This window comes from Schistocerca serialis, chromosome 5, assembly GCF_023864345.2.
Source record: "Schistocerca serialis cubense isolate TAMUIC-IGC-003099 chromosome 5, iqSchSeri2.2, whole genome shotgun sequence".
Taxonomy (NCBI): Eukaryota; Metazoa; Arthropoda; class Insecta; order Orthoptera; family Acrididae; genus Schistocerca; species Schistocerca serialis.
The window spans coordinates 298,806,991-298,829,351 of NC_064642.1; the positions used below are offsets into that span (position 1 = coordinate 298,806,991).

The following is a 22,361-nucleotide window of genomic DNA, read 5'->3' on the forward strand; positions in this document are numbered from 1 at the left end:
GATTGGATAACAGATTCAAGTAGCCTATGTCATTCCATGCTGGTTGAATTCTACGCAAGGACACGTCAATCGTAGTGGCTGGCGAATGGTGGCGTGCCGCTCTCTCAGCAGCCCATGGCCAGATGTTTTCGGTGGGTGTGAGAGTTGGAGAACATTCTGGGCAAGTCAACAGTCAGACAATCAGTGTATCGATGTAAGTCAGGACAGCACGTACTACACACAATCTGGCATTACGTTTCTGGAAGATTATGTCACGGAGACCTTGAAGAGAGGGCACAGACAGTGATCCTAATGCGTCTGATACGTAATGGCTGCTGTCCAAATTATGTGCTAGAGATGACACTTGTGTGTACCCAGTGGCACTCCACACCATCACGGCAGGAGTGCTGCGCCTGTACGACGATGATGAATGCAGTCTGGTAATTTAGTTCTCCTCAGAGTCTCCATACACCGGTTAAGTCCACGGTGAGGCTTTTTGCAGAACTTACGGTCGCTCGCCATACCGACAATTTGTGGTGCGCCAGACATCTTTGGATTGTCCGTATGGATACTTGTCTTGTCACAGACAAGTTCGTTTCCTGACTCAAAATACACGGTCCTACACGGTCGAGCAAACAATATATCTCTCTCAGGCGCTATTCGCATAGAGCCATTGAGTTCCTTCGTGGAGCTGATTGTTTGCCTCCTAAATCCATCGTTTCCTTATTCACATGACAATCGTGGGAGGCTCACAAACGGAAGCAACAATATCGTGGAACAATAACTGCATGCTCGATGGGCCACGATGCTGCCATTGTCTAATTCCGCAAGTTCTGGTAGACGCTTTACCGTACACGAGGCATAACACAATCTTATCATAAACAAACCACATTCAGATGCGGTTTCTTAATGAGATGGTCTTCGTCTGATATTTGCTTATATACTGATCGTAGATTGCATTACTTTTGTTTGCTTTGTGCGGTTGCACTGAAATGCTAATCATTGGCATATTCAATGTTTTAATCCACTTCGTGAAGATTAAACTTTTGTACAAGCCGTCTCCGTGGTCTTGTAATTAAAAAATAACCTTTAACTTTTATATCGTCTCCCTGAACTTCAAATCCAATTTCAGATTTCTTCCTAATTTCATTTGTTTTCTCAATGCATGGATTTTGCAAAAGATAAACAAATGAAAGAAACTTTCATGAGGAGCGTACCCACAAAGTCATTGTTAACCTAAATGACAATAAGTGTCTACTTAAAGTTTTTCAAGGAATTATTTATCGACTCCCTGTTTTCGGCAGCAACACCGGAACATGAATTTGCTATTGAGAGCGTGACAACAACGAAAAAGTGAACGTTGCTATTGGCTAGACTGTTGTCCTGTGAGGTGCACTTATTGCTTTCACTGTGCGAAAGGCCTTCCACTAAGAGATTTGGAGAACTGCAGAAGCAAACTATTTCATCTAGCGAATTATTAGCTTTTGAATGCCGCTGACATGGGTCCCTACTACCTTATGACCAAAAACCAGCTTTTCCATTTTTTTTGTGACTTCCATGCTTTTTCGTTTTAGCACGTCAGTTCTTTAAATTGAAGTAGATATGTTATAAATCTGGATCGGTTGATAAACTGTTCAAAAATATGCTGGCGTATTATCTCAGTTTATCTGTTCGAGAGAAATATTCACAAGTGTACTTTTAGAAGCAGTTTAAACTAAGCTACTTTCAGATCGTTTGCCCTTGTTGTACGTTATTGCGCAACCTGTGGCGTACAGCCTGAAATACATGAAAAACAAATTGTCATTGATACCAACGCCACGTCTGTGCGAGACTGACAAATTTTCACCTTGTCTTCTTAAATAGCCTCAAGTGATAAGCCATAAATTTGTAACAAACGTGCCCACAAGAACTACTTAAGAGTATTACTGACAATGATTGCAATACTTACCTGGCGACCACAGCCAAATGATGGTAGTGTTATCCGAATTACCATCATTTGGCACAATAGTTGTTAAGTTTTAAACATTACTAGACTACGTAGGGCGATTGTTCAGATTTACTGTGCAGATTTGCTAAACGACCAAGGAAAGAAATACAATTTTCTTATCATCAGATTTTAATAATTTATGAGTAGCCTCTTAAGTGAAGAGTGATAAAACGTCGCCGCTACAGTTCAATAATTTTGGCCAGGTGTGATGTACAAATGAAGTAAATTTGTTTTGAAAGTGACAATACTTGCAGGTTTTAAAAACTATCTTCTAGTCAGTAAGATTGCAAAAGGAGAGTTTCCTGCCCCGATTAGAAATTTTGTCACTACAAAATCTATTGACGAGTTTGAGTGCCACTTGGAGTAAAAACACTTAATAAAATGACATGAGAGTTATAGAAGTCTGAACAATCTAAGGCCGGCCGCGGTGGTCTAGTGGTTCTAGGCGCGCAGTCCGGAACCGCGGGACTGCTACGGTCGCAGGTTCGAATCCTGCCTCGGGCACGGATGTGTGTGATGTCCTTAGGTTAGTTAGGTTTAAGTAGTTCTAAGTTCTAGGGGACTGATAACCACAGACGTTAAGTCCCATAGTGCTCAGAGCCATTTGAGCCATTTGAACAATCTAAACTGTTCAACCACCTTGACAGATTTTGCAGCTTTGCCAAAATTATTCGTTGAAAAGCAACACTTCACAACAAACAGAAACTTTCGAAAAGCCGTCGCGACAATTTTTTACCCTTCACTTACGAAGCTCCTACTTACAAGTCTTCCGGTCCAGACTGAATACCAGTTAGGTTCCTTTCAGAGTATGTTGATGCAATAGCTCCATACTTAACAATCATATACAACCGTTCCCTTGAAAGGTCCGCACTCAAAGACTAGAAAATTGCACGGGTCACACCATTATTCAAGGAAGGTAGTGGGAGTAATCCACTAAATTACAGGCCCATATCATTAACGTCGATATGCAGCACGATTTTGGAACATATATTGTGTTCGAACGTTATGAATTACTTCGAAGAGAACGGTCTGTATTGTGTTCGAACGTTATGAATTACTTCGAAGAGAACGGTCTGTTGACACATAATCAACACGGATTTAGAGAACATCGTTCTTGCAAAACACAACTAGCTCTTTACTCACGCATAGTTTTCAAAGCCATTGACAAGGGATTTCAAACTGATCCCATATTTCTAGATTTTCAGAAGACTTTTGACGCTGTACCACACAAGCGGCGTATAGTGAAATTGCGTGCTTATGGAATATCGTCTCAGTTATGTGACTGGATTCGTAATTTTCTGTCAGAGAGGTTATAGTTCTTAATACCTGACGGAAAACAGAAGTGATTTCTGGCGTTTCCGAAGGTAGTGGGGACAATCTGAGCAGCTGTATTAGGATGTTTGCAGATGATGCTGTTGTTTATCGCCTAGTAAAGTCATCAGAAGATAAAAATAAATTGCAAAACGATTTATAAAAGATATCTGTATGGTGCCTCAATTGGCAATAGACCCTAAATAATGTAAAGCGTGAGGTCATCCACATGAATGACAAGCAATCCGTTTAACTTAGGTTACACCATAAATTAATCAAATCTAAAGGTCGTAAATTCAACTAAATACCTAGAAATTACAATTACGAACACCTTAAATTGGGAAGAACACATGGAAAATGGTGTGGGGAAGGCAGACCATAGATTCCATTTTACTGGCAGAACACTTACATCCACTGAAGAGACTGCCTACACTACTCTTGTGCCTCCTTTTGGAGTATTGCTGCGTCGTCTGGGATCCTTACCAGGTAGGATTAACTGAGTACATCGAGAAAGTTCAAAGAAGAGCAGCACGTTTTGTATTATCGGGAAACAGAGAAGAGAGTGTTGCTGACATGATACAGGATTTGGGGTGGACATCATTAAAACAAAGGTGTTTTACGTTGCGGCGGAATCTTCTCACGAAGTTTCAATCACCAGCCTTCGCCTCCGAATGCGAAAACATTCTGTTGACGCCGACCTACATAGGGAGAAATGATCATAGTAATAAAATAAGTGAAATCAGAGTTCACTCAGAAAGATATAGGTGTTCGTTCTTTTTTTTTCTTTTTTTTTTTTTTTTTAGTGCACTCTTCGAGTCTGGAATAATAGAAAATTATTGTGAAGGTGATTCGATGAACCCTCTGGCAGGCACTAAAGCGTGATTTGCCGAGTATCCATGTAGATGTAGATGTTTTCTTGGCCGTTTACCAAAAGTGCACACACAAACTGAGATGATCGAATGGGGAACATCCGACAGACTAGACTACTTGACATAGACTTACGCTACAAGGGTCGTTACGAAAGTAATGCCTCCTATTTTTATTCATGGAAAGTACAGAAGATACGTAAATCACAACAGTACAACTAAACAGAGGAATATATCAGCTACAGCCCGTAATTTTTCCACATAGTCACTACCATTCGTGATGCATCTTCGCCAACAATGAAGCAAAGCCTATATGCTGCGCTTGTAAAAATCGGTACCACCTGAGGCTAACCACTTCCTTACAGCTTTGACAACAGCATCCGAGTCTTGAAAATGTTGGCCACTTAGTACATCTTGTAGAGGCCAAAAGAGATGGAAGTCTGAAGGTGCTAAATCGAGACTGTATGGTGGACGTGGTACGACAGTCCAGCCAAATTTTGCAATGAGTTGTGTGGTGGCAAAACCGGTGTGGGGCCTGGAGTTATCATGTTGCAGGTGAAACTTGGTCTTCTTCTCTGGCCTTAACCTGGAAATTTGGGCTTTCAGCTTAGTCAGCCTCGACCTGTAGCGTCCTGAATTGATACTTTCTCCAGGCTCCAGGACATGAAAGAGAACCACGGGCTGGCTGTCGCAGAAGACTGTGCACATCACTTTGTCTGCAGCCATCTTGAATTTCTTCATTGATGGAGTATTCGCATGTCTCCATTCCATGGACTGTATTTTGGATTCTGGCTCATAGTGGTGACACCACGTCTCATCTCTGGTGACGATGCTATTCAGAAAATTGTCACCTTCAGCTTCATATTGGTCCAGCAGGCCCCCACAAATTCCCATAAAAATGGTTCAAATGGCTCTGAGCACTATGGGACTTAACATCTGAGGTCATCAGTCCCCTAGAACTTAGAACTACTTAAACCTAACTAACCTAAGGACATCACACACATCGATGACCGAGGCAGGATTCGAACCTGCGACCGTAGCAGTCGCACGGTTCCGGACTGAAGCGCCTAGAACCGCTCGGTCACCCCGGCCAGCAAAATTTCCATTCGATGAGTTTTCTGCTCTTCTGTAAGCATCCGCGGGACCCATCTCGCACAGACTTTCCGATAAACAAGATGTTTCAACATTTTTTCCAAGGTATTACAGCCGACATTCAGCTTTTCACACAATTCTCAGGTTGTTACCCGTCGATCAGCACGGCATGGGTGAGTTGATCAAGACGCTTTTCATTGCGAGGGATGACAGCTGTGCAGGATCGACGCGTTCGTGGCTTGTCGTGCACACCCTTTCCACCATCTTGAAAATGCTGTACCAACGTCTCACATTGCTCACGTCTATTTTATTGTTTCCATATATCTTTAGCAAGCGTCGATGGATTTCAATCGTCGCAATTTCTTCGTCAGTGAGGAATTCAATCACACATCGCTGTATTTATAGGCGCGTCCCTATCAGGCTCCATTTTGGAACACTTCTCTGCCGGCGCCAAGAACCGCAGAACAACGGAACCATCTGCAAATGAAAGAGGAAGGTTCAAGCATTAACACTACACCAACATCTGGCTAGGACGTCCAAAGTCGCCACAAAAAGATAGGAGGCATTACTTTTGGAACGACCCTCATATATACACTCATGCGCATAAATTAAGGATAGTGCTGATACATGGTGATACATGCTGATACATGGTGAAACACCACTCTGGTGGGCGGTTTGCGGGTTTAAATCGCCTCGGGGTATTACCATGTGGTGCATCTGACCTGCGGTCGTCGCACCTATGCAAAGGTGTGTTGGTGCATGTCAGAGTACGGTGCAGCGAGTAAGTGTGCAGACGTTTTCAGACGTGCTAATGCAGACTCTGTGTTGAAAATGGCTCAAAGAGCACATATTGATGACGTTATGAGGGGAAGAATACTAGGGCGACTGGGAGCTGGTCAAACACAGCAGGTCGTATCACGGGCCCTCCGTGTGTCACAAAGTGTGATCTCAAGATTATGTCAACGATTCCAGCAGACAGGAAACGTGTCCAGGAGCTACAGTACGGGACGTTCACAGTATTCAACACCACAAGAAAATCGATACCACAGACGGCCACAGAGTACTGCAGGTAGTCTTGCTCGGAACCTTACTGCAGCCACTGGAACAGTTGTCTCCAGACGACTGAACAGACATGGTTTATTCGCCCAGAGACCTGCAAGATGCATTCCACTGACCCCTGGTCACAGGAGAGCCCGTAAAGCCTGGTGTCAAGAACACAGTACATGGTCATTGGAACAGTGGTCCCAGGTTAAGTTCACGGACGAGTCCAGGTATAGTCAGAACAGTGATTCTCGCCGGGTTTTCGTCTGGCGTGAACCAGAAACCAGATACCAACTCCTTAATGTCCTTGAAAGGGACCTGTATGGAGTTCATGGTTTGATGGTGTGGGGTGGGATTATGATTGGTGCACGTACACTCCTGCATGTCTTTGACAGAGGAACTGTAACAGGTCAGGTGTATCGGTACGCCATTTTGCACCAGTATGTCCGCCTTTTCAGGGTTGCAGTGGGCCACACCTTCCTCCTGATGGATGATAACGCACGGCCTCACCGAGCTGCCATCGTGGAAGAGTACCTTGAAACAGAAGATATCAGGCGAATGGAGTGTCCTGCCTGTTCTCCAGACCCAACCCCCACCGAGCACGTCTGGGATGCTCTCAGTTGACGTATCGCTGCATGTCTTCAAACCCCTAGGACACTTCAGGAGCTCCGACAGGCACTGGTGCAAGAATGGAAGGCTGTACCCCAGCAGCTGCTCGACCACCTGATCCAGAGTATGCCAACCCGTTGTGCGGCATGTGTACGTATGCATGGTGATCATATCCCACATTGATATCGGAGTACATGCGCAGGAAACAGTGGCGTTTTGTAGCTTATGTGTTTCGGGACGATTTTCTCAACTCATCACCAACATCGTGGACTTACAGATCTGTGTCGTGTGTGTTCCCTATGTGCCTATGCTATTAGCTCCAGTTTTGTGTAGTGCAACGTTGTGTGGCACCACATTCTGCAGTTATCCTTAATTTATGAGCATGGGTGTAGTATCAGTGAGAAGGTTTTATGATTTCATGTGCCCGAGTATATGAACAAGAAGCAATCATCAAACAGGTCTCGATATGTTAAAGGCCATTACGAAGCTTCTTCAAGACTCTCTGGAGGAGGGGTGGGGTGGGGGCAGTCACACAAATTATCGGACAACCATAATCCAGGCGTGTTCGTTAGACGACAAACTAGGGAACCAATGGTACCTGTCATTCTTAAAAAGGGCAGGCTCATTCCTCGTCACATTCGTCCAGGCTCTATCACAGTAAAATACAGCAGATGGAGTTACCTGAAGTGGAAAAGGGTTCTCGGGCTGTAAAGCCTCACTGATGCTGCACCTGATGTTCCGATTGGCTACATAAAAGAACTGGAATCTCACATTGTATCTGATAGCACACAGAAATATCCCAGATGGCAATTATGTACTGAGGGTACCTCAAACTGCACCGAAAAAATTTCGGAGCTTGTTCAGCGATATTTTCTGAATGTCTGGGATAAGGGATCCATAGTCTCCAGTGTCTCGTTAAAAGTTAACCATGTGGTTTATTGTTTTTTGTTTTGTTTTTTTGTTTTTTGGGAAAAATACCATCGTAACAGTGGGAATGTGTGCAATATGAAATCACCAACACATACGACAAAAAATACTCAGTAGTGCAACAACCATCAGATGATACAAGTGTACCGCGATGTGTTTGCCATTGCTGCGGATACTGCTGGGTATAAAGTAGTGGTGCTCTTCCATTGCATGCAGTGAATCCAGTATAAAGTGCATATCAACCAACACTAAAATAAGTAAACCTATTCGTATTGCTGTGTATCACTGTTAATGTACAGTTTACATTGCCGGAAAAGCAAACTTGAGACAGAACCTAGTAGTATTGAACGCACGCTTGAAGGTGTCTGTAGAGCAAAGAGAGCATTGCTGTTGTCAACAGTAAGCACCATAAGTGTGCAGAGTTTGTTTCCAAAAAAGATGCAATGTAGTAGACGTTTACTCTGTAGTGCAGATATAAGGGACGATCAAAAAATTTCCGTTTGAGAACGTTTCTGCAGCGTTTGTGCAACATAGCGAGACTCATTGTCAGATTTGGGAATAGAAACACTTACATGTAGGGAAGGGTTTAGTATGGTATTCGTGTCTGACATGCGTGTGGTAAATGCGGAAATGTGAACTGTGACGACGTTACTACCGAATGCCTCCAAACAGGACCAACATGCTATTATTCTTTCCTTGCCAGCCGAAGGACATAACGCCAGTAGACGTCCATCGGATAATCAAGAATGTGTATGGGGCAGCATGTCTGTCGAAAACTACTATAGTGGAATGGTGTGCCAAGTTTCGTGCTTGTCGCAGTTAGGCGCAAGACTCTGGTCGATCTAGGAAGGCAACCTTATCCATTACGGGCAAGTGGCTGGACACTCGAGCACCCACTCTATAGTCCCAATCTCTCCCTACGCAATTGTCACACCTTCGGTCACTTTAAAAGTTGTTTAGGATCTACGGTCATGTCGGATGAGGATGTGCATTAGGCAGTTAGACTTCTTCACGGTGTTTTACCAAACGGATATCTTCAACCTGGTGCATCGGTGGCTTACTCAATGCTCACGGCGATTTTGCCTAATTGGCATACCTATTATGGACAGTACAGCCTTCAAACGGAAACTTTTTGATCGCCCGCTTGGGGCGTAATTTCGTAGCTGTTTTGTTTTGCATGTTGGTACTCCGGTTGCTTGAATTTATATCTTCTGAGTTTGTCATTTGGAGAAAATAAGTGGAGCTGCAGACGCTAGAAAATGGAGTGCCAAGCGGAGAAATCGGAAGATTTTCAACATATTCTTCTGTCTGAGTTCAGTGGAGGGGTGACAGCAGCAGAGGCAGCCAGACACATTTGCGCCCTGTATGGGGATAATGCCGTTGGACATAGCACGGCAGTATAATGGTTTTCTCGTTTTAAGGTAGATAGTTTTGACATTAGTGACTCTCCACGTTCATGAAGACCTTCGAGGTTTGGTGAAGATCGTTTAAAACGCATTAGACCACAATAATACACGCCATAGATCTCAAGAACTGGTAAATGTCATGAACTGTGATATTCCACTACCTTGCGACGTTTACATTCAATGGGGAAGGTTCAAAAATCGTGTGCATGGTACTGCACGACGCTCTAAGTCGAAACCATAAAACTTCGCAAGTGGGCATATGCGCATCTCTGCTTGCCCTTCATCGGTTGGCTCATGAACAACATCGACCATTTCTATCTTGCATCGTCGCTGATAACAAGAAATGGTGCCATTATGCCAAAATATACTGAGGTGACAAAAGTCATGGAATACATCCTAATGTCGTGTGGGATCTCCTTTTGCCGTTCATAGTGCATCATCTCGATGTGGCATGGACCCAAGAAGTGCCCTGCAGAAATACTGAGCTATGCTCTCTCTATAGCCGTTCATAATTGCAAAAGCGTGTCTGGTGCAAGATTTTGTGCACGAACTGACCTCTCTGTTATGTCCCATAGATGTTCAATGGGCTTCATGTCTGGCGATCTGGGTGGCCAAATTATTCGCTCAAACTGTCCAGAATGTTCTCAAACGAGTAGCTAACAGCCCGGTCACATAGCACATTGTCATCCATAGAAATTCCAATGTTGTTTGGGAACATGAAGTCCATGAATGGCTGCAAATGGTTTCCAAGTAGCCAAACATAACCATTTCCAGTCAATGATCGGTTCATCTGAACTGGAGGATCCAGTCCATTCCATGCAAACACAGACCAAACCATTATGTAGTCACTACCAGCTTGCACAGTGCCTTGTTGACAATTTGGGTCCATGGCGTCGTGGGGTCTGCACCTCACTAACCCTACGATCAGCTCTTACCAACTGAGATCGGGACTCATCTGACCAGGCCACGGTATTCCAGTCGTCTACAGTCCAACTGATATGGTCACGAGCCCAGGAGAGGCGCTGCAGGTGATACCGTGCTGTCAACAAAGGCACTAACGTCGGTCGTCAGCTGATATGGCCCAACAACGTCCAATTTCGTCGCACTGTCCAAAGAACCACGTTCGTCGAACGTCCCACATTTCTGCGGTTATTTGACGCAGTGCTGCTTGTGTGTTAGCACTGACAACTGTACGCAAATGGCTCTGCTCTCGGTCGTAAAAGGCCATCGTCCACTGCGTTGTCCGTGATGAAAGGTAAGGAGTGAAATTAGGTATTCTCGGCACACTCCTGACACTGTGGCTCTCGGAATACTGAATTCCGTAACGATTTCCCAAATGGAATGTTCCATGCGTCTAGCTCCAGCTACCACTGCACGTTAAAAGTCTGTTAATTCCCATCGAGTGGCCATAATCACGTTGGAAACATTTTGACATGAATCACCTGAGTACAAATGGCAGCTCCGGCTGTTCACTACCTTTTATACCTTCTTTACACTGTACTACCACTATCTTTATATGTGCATATCACTATTTCATGACTCTTTTTTCGCCTCAATGTAATCAAAAGAAAGGAATGGTTGAGCCCAAACAAAGCAGCAACTCCCCGTACAAAGAACTGCGCGCATCCACACAAGATAATGTCATGCATCTAGTGGAAGGGCGACGGTGCAATGTACTAAGAATTGCTTATCCGATGTGTAACCATTATTGCTGACATCTGTTGTCAGCAGCTGAGACGTCTTGCAAACGCATTCCGAAAATAGCGACGAGTAAGACTGCGTTAAGTGATGCTGCATCGTAATGACAATCTGTCCGCATTCTGACAGAGTGACAAAATACACTATACAGAAGTTAGATTGGGAAGTCATTCCGCATCCACCTTATTCACCTGATCTTGTGCTCTCTGATAATCACCCTTTTCGCTCTCTATCGAACAAACTTCAAGGAACTTCTTTCGAGATGAAAATGCGCTCCGACCATGGCCCGAGAGTTCTTCGCCTCAAAACCACGTGATTCCTATAGCCATGGAATGCAAAAGTTACCCCAGCATTGGCAGACTGTTGTAAATAGTGAAGGAAGATATTACTGAGTACTAAAGTCTCTGTTGTGTGTATCTGTTGTGTATATTAAACGTATGGAAGAATGCCACGAACTTATGCATAGACCTTACATCAAAAATTTAGAAAATATTCCAGAATAACCTACGAAATTTTGTCTGTATACTTAGAGTTGAACCTATATTTCTCTGCTTATAACAGCAGGCTTACTCGCAAACCTTCGGTGGTAGGAAGCGTTGTTCACTTGATTAAAAATATTACACTGTCCATTGACACACAGTATCCTCCTCCGGCCAGATGATCAACCAGTATGTAAAGTGTGTATGATACCGCTTATACAGGGTGTTACAAAAAGGTACGGCCAAACTTTCAGGAAACATTCCTCATACACAAATAAAGAAAAGATGTTATGTGGACATGTGTCCGGAAACGCTTAATTTCCATGTTAGAGCTCAGTTTAGTTTCGTCAGTATGTACTGTACTTCCTCGATTCACCGCCATGATTTCATACGTGATACTCTACCTGTGCTGGTAGAACATGTGCCTTTACAAGTACGACACAACATGTGGTTCATGCACGATGGAGCTCCTGCACATTTCAGTCAAAGTGTTCGTACGCTTCTCAACAACAGATTCGGTGCCCGATGGATTGGTAGAGGCGGACCAATTCCATGGCCTCCACGTTCTCCTGAACTCAACGCTCTTGACTTTCATTTATGGGGGCATTTGAAAACTCTTGTCTACGCAACCCCGGTACCAAATGTAGAGACTCTTCGTGCTCGTATTGTGGACGGCTGTGATACAATACGCCATTCTCTAGGCTGCATCAGCGCATCAGGGGTTCCATGCGACGGAGGGTGGATGCATGTATCCTCCCTAACGGAGGACATTTTGAACATTTCCTGTAACAAAGTGTTTGAAGTCACGCTGGTACGTTCTGTTGCTGTGTGTTTCCATTCCATGATTAATGTGATTTGAAGAGAAGTAATAAAATGAGCTCTAACATGGAAAGTCAGCGTTTCCGGACACATGTCCACATAACATATTTTCTTTCTTTGTGTGTGAGGAATGTTTCCTGAAAGTTTGGCCGTACTTTTTTGTAACACCCTGTATAGTACATATTTTAATTACATATGTTTCATGCGCTGACATAAAGCAGTCTTTAGCTTGGCTGGATACCTGTGCACTATCCCACCATGCCAGCCGGCAACGACAGCAATGTAACACAAATTCAAAATGTGAAGTGTCAGGCCTTTTAGCTAAATTGTTGGGGCTGAGACGGCTGCCCTGCGATTTTGTCAAGTGATCAGCCATTCACATGTAACAGGCAGTTTTAGCATTTTTGTTCATCTGATTGTCGTTCGATTAAGTAGCATCTCAAGTAAGGAACAGTACAGTTTGATTCATTTACAAAGAGTAGAGACACTAAAACACTCTTCACGTTTTTCCGATATCCTCCATTTTTATAGAAAGATAAGCAACCTCGTAAGAACTTTGGCTTAATTTTCAAGAACAATTTTATGAACTCAAAAAACATTGCTGTTATATACACTAAACCCACCACTATTTGACCATCCATTGTGGAAGCAATGAGCTGAATATTTTTAATGTCATAGTATAATGCGTTATAAGGACTTTTTTCCGCAAATGATTTATGGAATTTAATAGTTCATCAGTGACGAACCATATACTTGTGTCGACATAGTCACACATTTTGAAGAAAACTGCTGATGTGTGTTCCTGGGAAATCGTCGTATCAAATTCGCTTACGATAATAGGCATCTTTCAGACCACGTGATGGCTATATTAATATCCAGTTTGGTCGTTGGTGACCATGCTATTGAACGTTCCAAATCCATTATCAATAATGGCAGCAAGTAATTCCAAATATATCACCGTGAACACTTAAGGAGGAACGACGGGTGACGTCGAAAAAACTCGAATTTTTTTATTGCGGAATTCGAGAGTTGCAGAATTATTCCCCGAAATATCCAAACAGTAACGATTCTATGTAGACTTTTCTCATTTGGAGTTGCACTCCAAAAATAACACCCAGCCGAAGCGAAACCGTCAACATTGCTTCAAATTTGGCCGTATGTCTATTCAATGTAGGCCATACTGCATTAATGCACGTGGCAAATGCACTTCAAATCAAAATCGGCGATGAAATGCGCCGATTCTTTGAAGATACAGACTCCAGCGGCGATGCGCTCAGCGACGAAAAGGGCCTTGAGAACGAAAATGAGACTTGTCAGGTGAAAGTAACAGAAAGCGGCCATCCATTAGCCGGGGCGACAGTTATTATGGACTAGGCATAGATGATATTCCGTAAGTTTCAAGCTTTGTCCGTTTTTTGTTTGATAAGTACTTGTCAATCTTTAAAAGCGTTTTTCTCAAAAGCCATGGTTGTCGTCCCCCTCGCTACAATTGTCATCAGATTTTAATGACTTTTGGCCTTCCTTGAATCAAACTGATTTCTCTTGTCCATCGTAGCCGATTTTTTTATGTTGATATTTAGCATTTTTTCGGCCAAGAAAGAGGGTCCAAAAATGGAATTTTTTTCAAATATCTATAATTTCAACTACCTATAATTTCGCCATTTTTTCAAATCCCTACGGTGAACTAAAATTACATCTGTAAGGATCAGGGTGATGTATTAATTTCATGTCTCACATAACTACAACCGGAGTTAGCGACAACCGTCGATCTACCTCCTTTCCGAGCTGCCTCGGGAAAATCCCAGTTACGCAATGAAGATACTTATATTTTTCAATAAAACACACCATTAAAAGTTTCAATGTATGCCTTATTCACTGCAGCAAACCCTATTTGTCTACTACATTGCAGTACGGAGAAAAAAATCCTGAATTTGAGCAATATTTTCGTCCTTTGTCCTGTCGTTCCCCCTTAACGTATCGACTGCTCTGCCCGTTGGAGCTAGAGTGGTACTCCACCAGACGTGGCAAATAGGGAACGGAAGAATGCAAGTATCGGAATAAACTCTGTTCTGAAATTTAGGTTACGATTTTTGTTGTTGTTGTCTTCTCCTCAGTGCAAGGCGCAACGCTAGTTTGCCTATTGTTGTAGAGGCAAGCGAGTAAGGGTGCGCCGCACGGACTGCTAGTACAGTGTAGTGTAGGGCTTATTGACCAGTGCGCCTCATCGTTAAATGGGGCTGCACGTCCTTCAAATTAACAATATTTGTTCGGGAAATTTGTGATGTAAGGCGTGAAATGTGGACCTTTCCCAATGAAATAAAATGTCTGTTTAAATGGTACTCGTAGCGAAGGAAAATCTGAGAAGGAGGCTCCTCAGAGACCGATTTGTTGTGATATTTTATGTTAATATTGGCATATGCCATCAGAATAGTACACCCTTCCCAAAGCTGGGTAATAGATCAAAGCCAAATATAGATGGAGTGAATCACTACCTAAATGAAGGAGAGTACTCTTTTTTATACGGAAAATGGAATTATACAGAATAGTCCAACATTCTGTTAACAAGAATATCGTGAAATTTTCCAGACATCAAGAATGTTAACATACAAGTTTTGCAAGCAGGCGGTAACCAAACATGGAAACTAAGAATCACAAATAGCCGATTCTGAGCGCAACACAATGCTGGACCTGGAGTTACACTACATCCTTTCCAGAAGAAAAACTGAACCGCCATTCGGAGACATTTCCACAAGCGAGTTAACAGTTACGGCTGTCCGATAAAGTAAAAAGTCTGTGCTATGATGAAGCGTGGGTATCTTTGTGTTACAATCGTGTAGTCGCATCACCTGATCTACGGTAGAGCCTATTCAGAGGTAGCCCCTCTCGCCGAAATTTTGTGCTCACCGATTTGGGTTTCGGATCCATTTGACGCAAAGTTCTCATTGCCTGTCTGCTCACGGGTTTTATACAGAGGACTTTGGCGACGTCTGTGCGCTACCGTGTGCTCGAGGTAGGGTCGGAATGCTCGATTCCGTAAGGTGACACCCGACAAGCGGCGTAAGATTAGATAAGAACCAACGTATCGCTTTAGTAATAAGCATGATGGTGCGACTTCCTGCACAGGCGTAACAGTTCACATTTAGTCGTCAGGTGTAATTACTGGTTGGTGTTTGCCGTCACAGCACTATTTATCTTTATCATGCAGCCGGCCCTTGTGGCCGAGCGGTTCTAGGCGCTTCAGTCTGGAACCGCGCTGCTCCTACGGTCGCAGGTTCGAATCCTGCCTCGGGCATGGCTGTGTGTGATCTCCTTAGGTTAGTTAAGTTTAATTAGTTCTAAGTCTAGGGGACTCATGACCTCAGATGTTAAGTCCCATAGTGCTTAGAGCCACGTGAACCATTTTTATCATGAATCTTGAAGCTCCATAAGCAGTGCTTCTCCAAATTTGACAAGCTGTTTTTTTGCCGTCCGTACTACCAGTGGAATGAAACGGGAAAGTTTATCTGTTGTAGCATCGGCCTCATGACTGTGGAGCTTGAAGATCGGCATGAAGCCTTTAGCCTCTTCCCTCCACTCGGTACGAATGACAAGACGTTATCGAACCCAGTCTGAAGTCTGCGTGCACGGAGAGCATTTTATTACATACTTTTCAACATGAATCTTTAAAGGCAGAGCTGGCCGGAGTGGCCGAGCGGTTCTAGGCGCTACAGTCCGGAACCGCGCGACTGCTACGGTCGCAGGTTCGAATCCTGCCTCGGGCATGGATGTGTGTGATGTCCTTAGGTTAGTTAGGTTTAAGTAGTTCTAAGTCCTAGGGGACTGATGACCTCAGAAGTTAAGTCCCATAGTGCTCAGAGCCATTTGAACCATTTTTAAAGGCAGAGCAGGCTGCCATTGGAGAGTGAGGGTCTTTTCTGTCAAATAATCTGGCGAGCTGATAGTGGGGCAGAGGAATCCCACATGCCAGTCCTTAGGAGGAGATTTCCAGTTCTGGCATTTGAATCACAACCAAGGGAAACCTCCGGAAACTGTGACGATCCGGGAATGATAACTAATTTGTAATGAAATCGTAGAACAATGTTCCAGACATAAAATGTTAAAGGCTACTGTATGTGTAAGTGTAACTGTTAAGTTGTACACAGAGTGAAAATGATGACATTGCTCGAAATGTCCAATGTTACATGTGGCTATAGTTAAAGTGCAGCTACTCACGGAGGTGAACTGTAATTATCATACGGTAGCGAAACTTGGTAGATGTGCTAGTGCGTTAACGCAGAACGGATTAACACTGGAAAACAATGTAGTTCCAGTTGTGACCACCAGATGCAAATGTGGTGTTGTACATTGTATTACAGTATGACATCGACGCTGTCATTTGACAAGCCTTAAGGTGAGTGAACAATATGGCTATTGATAAGAGAGACTGTGCGGTGTTAGTGAAACCGTTTTATGTGAACGGCAGCAATCACAGTGCTGCATTGAGAGAGTATCACCGACTGAAAATTCTGAGGAGAGCTCAATGGAATGAAATAGTTTAAAGAAGATGATAATGAAATTCGAAAACTTCGGTGAGGTTGATGTGGCACCTGGAAGAGGAACGCATCTTACCTCTGTGGAAGCTATTGCTGAGTTTGCTGCTGCTGTAACTGACCATGCAGCACATGCTCCAGGTAGTGCTAGTGATAGTTCAGTGTCGTGAGAATTGTCCATCTCTGTACAGGAAGTTTTGCAGTCTATTTTTCACTGGTACGCATACAATATCCAGATAGGGCAGCCACTTAAGTCTCATGATCTGGAGCAACATTCTGAAGTTGGTCTTCTGTTTCTGTCGCGGATCGAAGTTGATGACATGAAGCCGTGTAATATTCGATGGAGTGACAACGCACATTTTACACTAGAGGGTGCCGAATTTGGGGCACGGTATTGTTAAACCTCTTACTGTGCACAAAGAGCCATTACACTCACTGTGACTCTGTGGTGTGGGTTCAGAAGCATCTTCATTTAGGGCCTGTTACGCATACTGTGATGTCTGCACTTTATTGGGATCTCCTTGTGATTCCTACTTTGCAACAGCAAAAAATGTTCAAATGTGTGTGAAATCTTATGGGACTTAACTCCTAAAGTCATCAGTCCCTAAGCTTACACACTACTTAACCTAAATTACCCTAAGGACAAACACACACACCCATGCCCGAGGGAGTACTCGAACCTCCGCCGGGACCAGCTGCACAGTCCAAGACTGCAGCGCCTGAGACCGCTCGGCTAATCCCGCGGGGCCTTTGGAAAAGCACAACTATGAGTTTTCATGCAAGATGGGGTGACACCTCATGTCGCTCTCCCAGTCAAAGATCTGCTTAATGCATCCCTACACGAACGTGTTATCTCCAGAGGTTTTCCAGATTCATGGTCTGACGGATAAACTAATCTAAATTCTTGTGACTTTTGGCTGTGGGGATGTCTAAAAGAATGCATTTTCATTGACGCTTCTGGCCTCTACCTGCTCAGAAGGCCAGTGTACAGGAGCACGTTGCTCAGTTTACAGCGGGACTGTTGGAAGAAATTGCTGATCACATCGTTTTATGGATGCAGCATCTTGTCGACGTCTCTGCTGCTCACATTGAACAAACTGCGTAAACAGCAGTTAATAATAAAATCAACATTATGCCTTTCTCACTTGTTTGACGCAGAGCGAGGTGGCGCAGTGGTTATTACGTTGGACACACATTCGGGAGGACGACGGTTCAATCCCGTTTCGCTAATCGTGATTGAGGTTTTCCGTGGTTTCTCTAAATCCCTTTAGGCAAATACTGGGATGGTTCCTTTGAAAGGGCATGGCCGACTTCCTTCTCCATCCTTCCCTAATCCGATGGGTCCGATGACCTCACTGTTTGGTCCCCTCCCCCAAATCAACCGACTGACTCCTTCGACCTTTTCTGCCCAAATAACAGCGTAATTGTTTTTGAGAGCTCATATCGACAAAGCAGATTGCGACCTTGATGTTGGATTAAGAAAAATTTTGGGTGCAGGAGCCCAGTGATTATGTCTGTTCGACCTTTAAATTCTTACATACATGATCTGAGTTCAGAGCATTCCTAATTCATTTCATGTGGAAACATTTCTGCATGTCTTACTTGCATTCACGGCGCCACCTTTGCACCTGGTGGCCGAAACTGGAACTAATTCTTTCCAGAATAAATCAGGTTCAAAAATGGTTCAAATGGCTCTGAGCAATATGCGACTTAACTTTTGAGGTCATCAGTCGCTATAAATCTGTTCCACATTATCGCATTAGAATATCTACCAAGTTTCATACTACAACTACAGCACACACTGGATCTCTGTGAGTAGCTGCACTTTCATTGCAACCACCCGGTACATACATCGTGAATGAGTGGCAGAGAGCATGTTTTCTAACGCCCACCTATAACATTGCGTGATACCATTTGTCTATGGGTGGTATGCAGTTGTCATCGTAAAGGTAATATATTCAGAGTTAGGCTATGTCGTATTTCTCCTATTCGATCGGCGTTTCGACTCCTCCGCTGGGACGTTCTTCAGGATCTTGTAGTTTCCACGATTGACTGAACACTGTCAAAGACCAGTGTCACGTAACAGAAGAAATATGACAAGGCCTAACAATCCAGATTATTTTATCTTCAATGGGAACAGGCACAAAAGCCTGTAGGTTTATGCACACTGTTACCCAATTATTCTCATTTGTCGACTGGCGAACGTTCATAAGAAATAAGTTCGTGTGTGGTGGCATACGCTATTTTAGGCGGAATTGGCACTAAATAGGCTGGTTCTCACAAGTGATTCCATCGTCGACATTCTCCAAAGTAGCGTAAGTAATTTCTGAAGGATGATTGTAGACATAAAATAAATAAAACTCTTTACCTCAAGCATGTAGACATATGTCTAATTCTGAAGCACTCCGTCTTCTGGCCATAAGTGGCCCATCGGGACCATCCCACCTCCGTGTCATCCTCAGTGGAGGATGCGGATAGGAGGGGCATGTGGTCAGCATACCGCTTTCCTGGTCGTTATGATGGCTTTCTTAGACCGGAGCCGCTACTATTCGGTCGAGTAGCTCCTCAATTAGCATCACGAGGCTGAGTGCACCCCGAAAAATGGTAACAGCGCATGGCGGCTGGATGGTCACCCATCCAAGTGCCGGCCACGCCCGACAGCGCTTAACTTCGGTGATCTCACAGGAACTGGTGTATCCACTGCGGCAAGGCCGTTGCCTGATTGTGTTAGGCTCTTCATGAATTTCAGATGGCCAGATGCTTGGAAGTCATGCAGACACTGCAAGATGGCCAACTGTAAATGTGCTTGGATGAATACCCATTTCTGTATCGTGTTATTCAGAATTAATCTTTAGTAACTTTCTCATTTCGAAAGCCTCCAATAAAGATGTTATCTTAACTTGTTAAGCAGAATGCTGTGTTAATGCAGTGATGACTTGGTTATAATCAGTGCTAGCATTTTTCTCTCAAGCATTACTTGAAAGACAAAGTCCTTGTATTTGCATTCGGTTTAAATACCATTGTGACGTATGGATACAGGGGAGCCATAATATTATCACCACCAGCTTAAGGGTGTGTTGCTCCGCCTTTGAAACAGAATACTGCAGTGGACCGGATTCGACAACTCCTTTGTAGGTTCAGGAATTATGTGGCACCAGGTGTTACACACAGATTATGCGATTCCCACCGGTTATGAGCCATTGGTTTCTGGGTGCGGCGCTGGCACCAGTAGCATCCCATATGTGTTCCACTGTGTTCAGATCAGACGAATTTGGTGACGGAGATATCAAAGTTATTTCGCTCTCATGCTTCTCAAAACCACTGCAGCGTGCTTCTGGGGGCAGTTATCCTGCTGGAAGAAGCCATCGACTTTGGGGAAGACATAAAGCAAGAATGGTTGCAGGTGGTCAGCAGTAATGTTCACATAGCCCACAACTGTCGTGGTGCCTTCGATTACTGCCACAGGTCCCGTGGAAGTCAAGGTGAATATCCTTCATAGTGTGCAACTGCCCCCACTGGCTTGCGTCTATGGCTTGGTGCATGTTTCGAGCAGCCGTTACTACTAGGTCTGAAGGGTTCTGATGCACTTTTATGTCGTCTACGTCTGTGTCATGGGGGTCCGAACCCCCCGCCCTCCCTCATCCCCCTGGATCACAAACTAACAATCGGAACGATCTCTGATCCATTCACCTCATCTTTCAATCTGATAACCGTATGTAGGACAGTTTTATAATCTACAGGTTGTCAGTTTCGTATCCAGACGTGTTAAACGCATCAGGGTGTCACCTGATACAGCTCACAGCCTTCGCTCAGTAAACGAAGCTGTCTGCATCCATATAAAGCAACTTGATGTCTTGAAATTGAGTTTTTGCAAACTCATAATACGAACAGTATACGTGGAGCATTGATAGAGCCAGGGTTGCCAGATCTCCGGGCATCTTGAGGAGTGCCTGGGTGTGGAACGAATTCTCCTGGAGTACCGCCCAGCGACATAAACTACGGGTTGAATGTGACCTTACTCATTGATCATTTTGGATAATTTTGTTAGACTGTTAATTTCTTACTGTAACAAAACGCTACGTTTTTATTCTTATTCTGACGACTTTTGATGGTTGCGTCTGTAATATTCGGCTAGCACATCGTTAACGAAACACTGATAAGTTACGGCAACATGTCAACTGGCAATGTCTGTTTTTGGTGTTCGTTCATTCATCGTCTCGGATCATGTGTGACTAGACTAGCTCTCGAAATTCAGAATAGTGAGTAATAACAGCGAAAGGAAGAGATGATATCTAAGTTCATTCCTCGAAGAATGGTTGTAGGACGAAAATCATAAAGAGTGGTTACAAAAAATTGATAATGATGAGTGTATATATAAATGCAGAATAAACAGTATCTAATTTACTGGTGAATATAGCAGCATGAAGGCTGCGAAGGAACATTTGCAATCAGGACGACACAAAGCAGATACTATCACAAAAAAGAAAAATCAGTCTCATCTTAGCTTCTTGCCAAAGCAATATTTTGCAGAAGACTGGAATGCAGTGGAATTAACTTTGACTTATCGCAGTGTAAAATACCACCGTCCTTACATTACTGAAGATTGTGGTAATAAGTTACATCCACATGTTTTCAGTGACACCTGTGTCGCAACGAAAGTAAGATGTAGCTGAACTGAAAGTGAGGCATTAGTAAAAAAATTGGCTTCTATTTTATGCTAAAGAGAAGCTAATAAGCAAATTAAAGCAAAATTTTCCATCTCCATTAGGTTCAGAAGAAATGCTACCGAATAGTTATAACGTACTTCTCCAAAGATAATGGAAAATGAAACTAATTTCTTGATTTCTATGAAAATGTAAACTAATCTGCAGAAGCCATTTCAAATAAACGAGAACCATTTCAGATAAGTTTAAATTTATTTTATTGGAAAATGATGTAACACTAAACAGTGTTCCTTATTCAGCAAACGAAGTCTCAGTTAATTTTGGCAAACATTATTCTGCCGTTGGTAGATCAAAAAAATAAAACTCAAACTTATACAACGTCAATTGTTGTTGTTATATATTACACAATTATGCTAAATTTGAATTCAGGCTTTTAAAATATGACGTAGAAAGTCTAGTTCTTAAAATCTCTTCAGTCCTTACAATATCATGAAAAAATTCCTAGGAACCACAAACATTTTGCGAGTTTGCTCAACTTGAAATGTTGCGACATATGATTACCTTTGCAGTCAGCTGTGGAGCATCTTGTTAACAGGTGGCGAGTTTTAAAGATGTATTTCTTAACATGGGACGAAGAAAAAGAACCCCTCTCCCCAATTTGTGAATGTATTAGCTCTCAACAAGAGCAAATAAACATTTACTCACGAACGCTAGCAGTGTGATAAAAGCAGCTTTACAATTTTCTGGACCAATTAGACTTTTGTAAAAAGAGGACACACTTTTCATAGATGTTCATGAGGTTATGCTGGAAGTGAAGAAGCAAATAAAAGGGTTGTAAGGAGGATAAGTTTTATGGATTTGAAGTTAATATGTCTTTAGGACGCTTTGCAGAAGAAGAAAAACATATCCTAGTAAACGAGTGCATTATTGTCCATGACAGATTATTAAAAATCT

At 43.2% G+C, this 22,361-nt stretch overlaps 1 protein-coding gene across 3 annotated transcripts in view; it reads left to right on the forward strand.

The window, feature by feature from the left end:
- The window catches only part of LOC126481658 (UDP-glycosyltransferase UGT5-like), a 146,090-nt gene that overhangs the window by 76,688 nt on the left and 47,041 nt on the right, over window positions 1–22,361 (forward strand). The gene's annotated exons all lie outside the window — the stretch shown is intronic.